General features: G+C 34.8%; 1 protein-coding gene across 1 annotated transcript in view; it reads right to left on the bottom strand.

Annotated features, from left to right (window-relative positions):
* LOC108908269 (potassium channel subfamily T member 2) overlaps nucleotides 1-8,563 on the bottom strand; it is a 177,548-nt gene that overhangs the window by 94,641 nt on the left and 74,344 nt on the right. The window lies entirely within an intron of this gene.

Below are 8,563 nucleotides of genomic sequence, written 5' to 3'. Positions count from 1 at the left end.
CATCGGTAACCACAAAGGTTCGTGGAATCTTTGTCTTAGTGTTTGGAATTTTTACAATCAAGGAAGAGCCTACATCCTCAATATCATCAACAGTTAAATTGACTAGTTCATCAGTGCGACAAGCTCCGGCAATCCCCAGAATTAATCCAACTTATAAAAAATCAAAATACTTAATAATTGAAATACCTAACAACAAAAGTAATCTTACCTTAATCATTAAGAATTCTTTGTCATCTGCGCTTGATAGAAAACGGTCGATTTCACCCTTTGTCAATATTTTCGATTTTTTCGCTTGATATCCGTCACCGGTTCTTTTCAAAAATGCGATCAGCTTGGGGAATTTGCTTATATCTATGTTGTCGTAAATTATCAAGCATGACTTAACCATAAAATATTGCGCCCATAATGTGGAAGACTTGTAATTATTTGCATTTTCACTGAAGTATGCCAACAAAACATTCTCGCTGTATACTTGAACATTTTTCTCGGCGCACCACTTTTTGAACCGATTGTAGGCTATATCGTATAAAGATCTTGACTTCGTAGGCAGCAAATTGCTTATTGCAATATTTGCAGCCTCCACAATCTCTTCCGACTCACAATTATTCATTGTGCACTAAACAAACTTTAAACTAAACCAAACTAGCACCTTAATTTGACAATTCTTTTTGTTTGTTTATTTTGTAGTTATGACAATAACTCAACGACTACTAAATAAATTCTCAAATCCGAATACAATAATTCTGGTGCTACTTACTTCATAATGACAAAATATGTGTTTTTAAGTTAATGAGACCGTGGAAAAGATAGTATATACCATTCGGGAGAGATGCTATTTTGTCCTCGGTGCATTGTAGCCCTCGGGCTTCAAATTGCACCTCTGCCAAAATAACGCATTTCTCTCCCTTATAGTATAATGTACTATTAAAATTTAGTTTACAATGTTATCTAGCATGGGCGCAGCTAGGATTTTTGCTTGGGGGGACAGGGCTGCTGCAAGCTCTACGCAGGCCTCAAAAAGAAAAAAGAAAAACGCAATCAACGACGTACGGATATAATATTTCAAAACCTAAGCACTCTCGCTTGATTCTAAAAAAAAGGTGGCGCTGTCAGCGACTTACCGATATGAGAAAGATAATATTACTGGATATTTTTTCTGGAGTGAGCACCCTATGTTTTTACCATTTGGATAAAATGCTTGCTTAGGAGTATAGTGATATAAGATTTGATAGGTCTATTTCTAATTATAAGGGAGATATGGAGAAAAGAGAAAAAAAATATATTAAATATGTACAAGGTGTCCCAGATTAACGAGTACAACGGAAGACCACAGATTCGTGGACTCAAAATAGGCAGATTTAGGCTAATTTACCTATATCCGAAATCGCTTTGTTTGGCCGCTAGAAGGCTTCAAAGTTCGTGAAAACTTTTGGAACTTTGTAAATAACTCGAATACGTATTAATCGACTTTGGTTATTTTTGAGGTGTGGTGTTTTGCTTTCAATCAATTTGGTGTGTTTTCAAAACTTACAACTCCTACAAAATTGATGTATAATGGTAATATCAATCCATAACTTTTTCCTCTTTCGGGCAATAATGACAACTATTTTTAACTTGATAGATGATATAATTTGGAAATGTTTAGGCCCCTTGTAGAATTTTGATTAAATGAGCGGTTTGGGTACAAAAAATATTTTTTAAATGTATTATGTTATTATCAAAATTCAAAAAATATTCACGAACTTTGAGGTCATCTAGCGGCCTAACGAAACGATTTTGGAAATGGGTGAATTAGCCTAAATCTGCCTATTTTGAAGACACGAATCTGTGGTCTTCCGTTGTACACGACACCCTGTATTTAATAGTTGAATTATTCTACAGAATAACAGTAACATTATGTTATGAGCGTCGATTAAAAAACAACAATAGATTTTCAAATGTGTCTTTCTTCTCCACGAAAAAGCTGATACTATACAGGGTGTTAATGAACTTATGTTAAATATTTTTGCAACATGTCCGTTATGTCAAAATGAGGTAAATACCCGGATTTGTGTTGAGTAAAATGTAATTTTAAAACCTGACTTACTTCAACATTGCAAGGAGCCACCTTTTGAGAACTGCTGATTTTCATAGAAGATGTTCGCTGTATCCACCATTTGCTTGCACACAAGCTTCAGTGAGACGTATCTAATTCGCTCGCACGTGTTGCAACATTGCCACGTCCTCTCGAATTGTATTACATACAATACAGAACACTTTTCACATATCCCCACAAAAAGAAGTCTAAAGGGGTGAGGTCAGGGAACCGGGATCCGGCAATCGGAAAAATAATGTTTAGAAGTCGTATACTCTCCGAAAAATGTGAGCGGGGACTCCGTCATGCAGTAACCACATATTTTGCCGAACATTTAATGGCACATCTTCCAATAAGTCCGACAAGCGATTTTGCAAAAAATCTAGATATGAAGCACCGTCTAAGCATCTAGACTATTCAAACCGATATCAACGATACCGGCCCACATGTTCACTGAAAATTGTTGCTGAAAGGCACAACAACGTATTTCGTGTGGATTTTCGATAGTCCAGACAGTTTTGACTGAAACATGCTTCATCTGTAACAAGTACTTGCACAGCAATCACTACAACACTGTATTACAAATTGACTTTCGAATATAGTCGGACTTCATAAGAAACCTACAAATTCGTAAAAAGTGTTACAGAATCTTTTGTAAGTACTCGCCGCGATAAAATACATGTACTTCAGCAGTAGCAAAACAGTTTTAAATACATTTTTAATTAGCTTTTTTCTCTATGATCTTAAACTTCCAATACAAGTTTGTGACATCAGTTAACTCAGTATTCGCTCCTTTTTCACCCCTGTAAATTTTTGACATAAGTTCATTAACACCTCGTATTTGATTGTAGTGAAATATACAAGCTGTTCCGGAAATAAGTGCAGGAAATTTACAGTTTACAGTAAAGTTTATTCATGGAAGTCATAATAGCAAAACTGCCCATGAACTCAATGTTAACAAATGTTCGTTAATTATATGGTCATACTTTTTTCTTCACGATGTTTTGGGCTGTAAATATGAGTTACGAACATACACATTAACAGACGAAATATCTCTAAATCTACTCGCTTTCCCGCCTGAAGATGTTTGCCTTTTTAGCAGGGTGTTGACACAAACACAGCTACACAGCCTTCAATCAGCCGAACTCCGTGCTGGCGCTCCAAAGCTGCTTTTTTGAACTGCCCTTCCTTCTTATTTGTCGCCGTCGACTGTTTGTTCTTGAACTTGAATCGGGCGGCACGCCGATGATCACGCTTATTTAATCGCGGTGTGCTCTGAGAGACGGAACTAAAACGAGCTCAATTCCACAAGCAGACTGAAAACGCTGTTTATATGGGCTAGATTCGAATTAAAACAGAATTTGCTCATAAATATAAGGTAATACTTAGGTAACCGCAATTGTTATTTTTAATCAGATAAAATAATATCCAACGGAAGTTATATAAAATTTGACAAGTGGTTCATAAACAATTTCTTAGCGAAGAAACCTTTGAAAAAAAATGGTTTATCCCAGCTGCAGATATATTAATTATCCGGTCGCATTAGCTTTGTTCCTGGATCAGTTCAAAACAGATTGTTGGAAGCTGTTTCTGATGCACTATTAACAAAGCCAACACGGTCATTTACTAGAAAGCAATGAATTAGATAATTAAACACAGTAATTACACAGACCAACAAAATTTAACTTGAATATATATTTCCGAATGATTTAGGTGCGCTGAATCCCAATCTGGAAGCAGAATTGCTCTATCACGTCAGGTTTTGAGATAGCGTAACCTAAAAGTGCAAAAAACACTGTTTTTCGTCATATTTGAGGTTATGTAGTAACGCCATCCATTCTTTTTCAAAACACTAATACATTGAATCTAAAAGTACAAGGCTCCCTCCTTCGAATGCCGTTGAGTTTGCTCGAATATCTTTTTTTTCGTTGAGATATCACATGTTGAAATTTTTAAGATTCTCAGTTTCTTAATATGCGAAAATCTACTAAGGATCCCTTAGACATCAAGCAGTCGATTGCAATTCAGAAACTTCATACCCATACGTATGTAGGTTCGGGTTTTGTGGGATTGGGGTTTGTGGGTTTAGGGATTGTGGGTTTGGGGTTTGTGGGTTTGTGGATTTGGAGTTTGTGAGTTTTTAGTTCGTATGTATTGAAGGTTTCTGAATATGAAGTTTCTGAACTGCAATCAACTGTTTGACGTCTAAGGAATCTTTAGTAGATTTTCGCATATTAAGAAACTGATGAACTTAGACATTTCAACATGTGACATCTCAATGAAAAAAGATATTTGAGCAAACTCAACGGCATTCGAAAGAGGGAGCCTTATACTTTTAATTTATATGTATTTTTTTTTTGAAAAAGAATAGATTGCATTACTACATAACCTCAAATATGAAGAAAAACAGTGTTTTTACACTTTTAGGTTAGGATATCTCAAAAACCTGACGCGAAAGAGCAATTCTGCGGCCAGATTCGGATTCAGCGCACCAAAATCCTTCGGGAGTGCATATTAGTGTGTCTGCTTCTTGACTCTTGTTGACCTGTGTTATCAAAAGGACGTGTTGAGCAAATAATACACCTGATAATTTCTAAGAGTATTGTTAGACAACACCATCGTGGTAGACGAGGAATTGTTATTAATATAAAATTATTGTACTACTATCCACCTGTCATTTTATGAGGTAACTCAAATCTAGGAGAAAACTGTATAACGCTTAAACTTTAGAAATAGCCGCCAACGCTTTGCCGAATCACGACAACTCCTAACGTTGCCCAAAGGACTTCACGAGGCCATTAAAATGTCAACAAAAGTTCTGAAGGAGTTACACCGTTGAAACTTCTCGTTACTGGGTGCATATTATCAACCGTTGAGCACGTACCTATGCATTTTTATATTTTTGTTCGTTTTTCACCGGAATACAATGCGGCGAGCCAGAATTCCGTCTGGAATGGGTGTAATAAAGAAGTTTGCGATGAAGCCAGGAAGTTTGCGGACGTGACGGAGCATTTTAATGGGCGACATAGTTGGTGGAGGCAAATATTCGGGTATTTGAGTTAATTGCAGAATCGTACGAGGTATTAAGCCGTCTAAAAGGGTCCTCTTTCGTCTTCCCTTACATTTGGTGAGAAAAATGTGTCTTAAATCTGGACAAAGAAGGCCTATGGAATATTTTTTATTTCGAATTTACGTATACATTTTTACAATTAATTATAACGACACACAAAATTTCAATAAATACGCTCATCTTTGTTTTTTAACCACTTTTATCATTACAGTGACCATTTTGTTAACATTTCACATCTCGAACATTACAAAAATCACTTGCGTCACACATAAAAGTGTTGTAAAACTTTATCTCGAGCTCTAAAATAGTAACGATAGAATTTTGCCCACCCTGATAGCAGACAAATACGAAAGAATGTCTAGCTAGTGTTTTCTTATCGCGTAACTGAAAACAATTAAATGTTTTAACATTTACGAGACCTTGTAAAATTGAAATTTATGGGCAGTGTCCACTGTTCTAGAGACTTGAAAATTCTTTGTATTTAATATGTTGGGTTTTCTTCAGTAGTCAGTATTGTATACAAAAAAAAAAATGAATGGCGATATATGTAGACACTCTCGCTAATAAATGGCTACATTAAATATGTTTAATGACTATATTTACAATAATTAATAGGGTCGAATCTGCCTGATAACAGTTACAATCACTGTACAGATTCTTTTTATAAAATATCATGGCGTAATCACAGCCTAGTTTGATTTATTACTCAGGGTTTGCCTAGATACCGTACTTATCGATAAATCTCATCGGTACTGTACGGAAATATTTTACTAAGACGTCGTTCAGGTTGTATGATTTATTATCTATTTTTAAAAGCTTGTAAAATTTCGGTATGTTTTTCATGTCCCGGTAACTGATATCGCCCTTTTGATTAATGAAATTGTGAGGTAATTAAATTTTTTAAGCGAATCTGTCAAGGTTTCGTATAGCTTTTTCACCAGGAAAAAAACATTTTGCCATAATCAAAAAGTCTCTCTTGGAATTAGATATCGTGCGATTTCTCTTGCTAAACAGATATGATTTTTAAGTACTCAACTCCCCTTCAAAGATTGGGCTTGATCAATTATTTAAGAATCCTTGACAATATACTTCAAAAGTGGTACACATGGGGTAGGTCATCTCCAGTAAAAGCTTTTCGTGTCTCTTGAGTCATTTCAGTTCGCTTTGAAGATAATAGGAGATCTACAGCATCGGTTCATCAGCAGTGAAAGAGAATTATTACACACAGGCTTCTTACATTCTTGTAATAGTTTTTATACACGAAAAATGTAAATGATTTGAACATACATTATACACAAGAAACAATATGTAAGTTACACCACACCTGAACAAATTCCAAATTAAGAAAAAACAGATAACTCAAACTGCATAGTAAATATGCGCTACTCCCACTCGCACTTTCACTGCCATGACCACCGCTGTAAACACTTTACAGATGTAGAGGCGAGCTACGAGGAGCCAACGAATTTTGCAAGTAGAGCTAAATTGACTGCACATTACAAATTTAACATTTTCTTTTTAATGTGTTTCTTACGTCTAATATACAGGGTGTCTGAAGGTGACGGCCCATTACAATTATTTCAGAGACTACTTCGATTTGAATATTGAAAATTTGGGATACCGGGTTTTCCTTTTCAACTAAAATAATGGCGTCCACGTACCACTTCCGGTTATACCGAAGTCGCCATCAACTGTTTCTCTCCATTTTTTTGAAAAAAAAAATAATATCTCGAAAACGGTTAATTTTAGGAATAGGAAACCTTTATGAGAGTCCACCTAAAATAACACGTAGAATCCAAAATTGCAATAATATATAGGGTGTTCCATTTAAAATAAGGAAGTTGATGGCGACTTCCGGTATAACCGGAAGTGGTATAAAGTATTGCTTTGAAAATTTAAAACTTTGGCAACAGTATTTTTTCTAAACCTGAACAAATATATTAAAATTTCACACGAATAACTTTTATGTACTAATATAATTTTAACTGCACAGATTTTTCCATTAGTTCAATTTTTTATTGTAAAAAGATTAAAATGACTTTTACTGATATCATTATATTAAAAAACTAAGAAAATTCAAGATATTATAAACAAGAGAAACAATTTATGTTTATTTTCCCTCATGTTTTATTTCTTTCGCAGATATCAACGCTGAAAAATTAAAATCCACGAATTATCTCGAGAACCTAAACGAAGAGGATATATCGACGTCGTCGACGGCGACGCCGATAGTTACTGTTCACTTAGCCACCCTTACACCGGACGGGAAAATTAATGTGGCCTGAAATCCTGAAATTGGCCAGGTCGATAACCTGAAGCACGCTAGTGAGCTGCGGCTATCATCCGAGAGATGGCGCTCGGAGGCAGTATGAAATTTCTGGTGGATATTTTAAATTACTATTATGTTGGTTTTATTACCATCATCATTTTAATTATTAAATTAAATAAAATATCTACTAGAAATATTATTTCAATAAACAATTTCAACCCTGGACTCGCATTAAGATAATATTTGAAATTTTCAACATTTTCCCTTTGAAAAATCGTGTATTTTGAACCAGTGAAGAAATTAATTCTAGAAAAGACTCATTTGATCAGGTTTTTTTATAGGAAAAAATAAATTTCTTTGAATTAACTTAATAACACCGTTAAAATATAATAATAAATCTGTTATATCAGTCATACAAAATTTCCTATTAAAAATTAGACTTGTACACAAGAATAACTATCAATCACCCGACCCAACAGGAACACAGGATTCTACAAAGGCCTCCTAACTCTCCCCATTTCAGCCTAACGTGTCGACTCTTATGGTTTCGTATATAATTGACCCCACACAGGTAAAGCAGTACTCCAGTACACTACTGAATAATAAATATCTACGGTATTAAATGCTACAGGAATACAGGTATCTGCTTTCAAAGGAATCCCTATTTTATGGTTTGCAAATGGAGACCCGCGTGGCGGAAAGGTTGTTTTCATCACAGTTGCGACATTTTAATGTAAACGGTCGAAGGATTACCATCGTCTAATCAGCAATTCCCGGGATTAACATAACGTCCGTTACATAAAATTATGAATACATGTTTAAATTATTTAAATTAGTGAACTTGTAAACACGGAGCGATTTATGGATGCGACGATATTAAAGCGTTTGGATATCCCATTGAGAAACGTTAATAAGTGTTAATAAAACAAAAAAATTACAAAAATTGAAACCCTTGATACTTGATTTTCATGATAAGAACTCAAAACAATTATTAACTATAAAAAAATTCCGACACGCAATAATTGAGGAGGTTTATCTGATTTGGAATTGACGAACAAATATTCATAAAAAAAATAATATAAGCTTATTAATATCAAGAAAATCCTCAAAAAAATGATGACTAGTTTGGATACCTAAGAGACGAGATATT

Source organism: Anoplophora glabripennis, unplaced genomic scaffold (genome assembly GCF_000390285.2).
Source record: "Anoplophora glabripennis isolate ALB-LARVAE unplaced genomic scaffold, Agla_2.0 scaffold18, whole genome shotgun sequence".
NCBI lineage: Eukaryota > Metazoa > Arthropoda > Insecta > Coleoptera > Cerambycidae > Anoplophora > Anoplophora glabripennis.
Note: the sequence above shows the minus strand (reverse complement) of the source record. Positions and strands in the feature narration are given on the sequence as shown.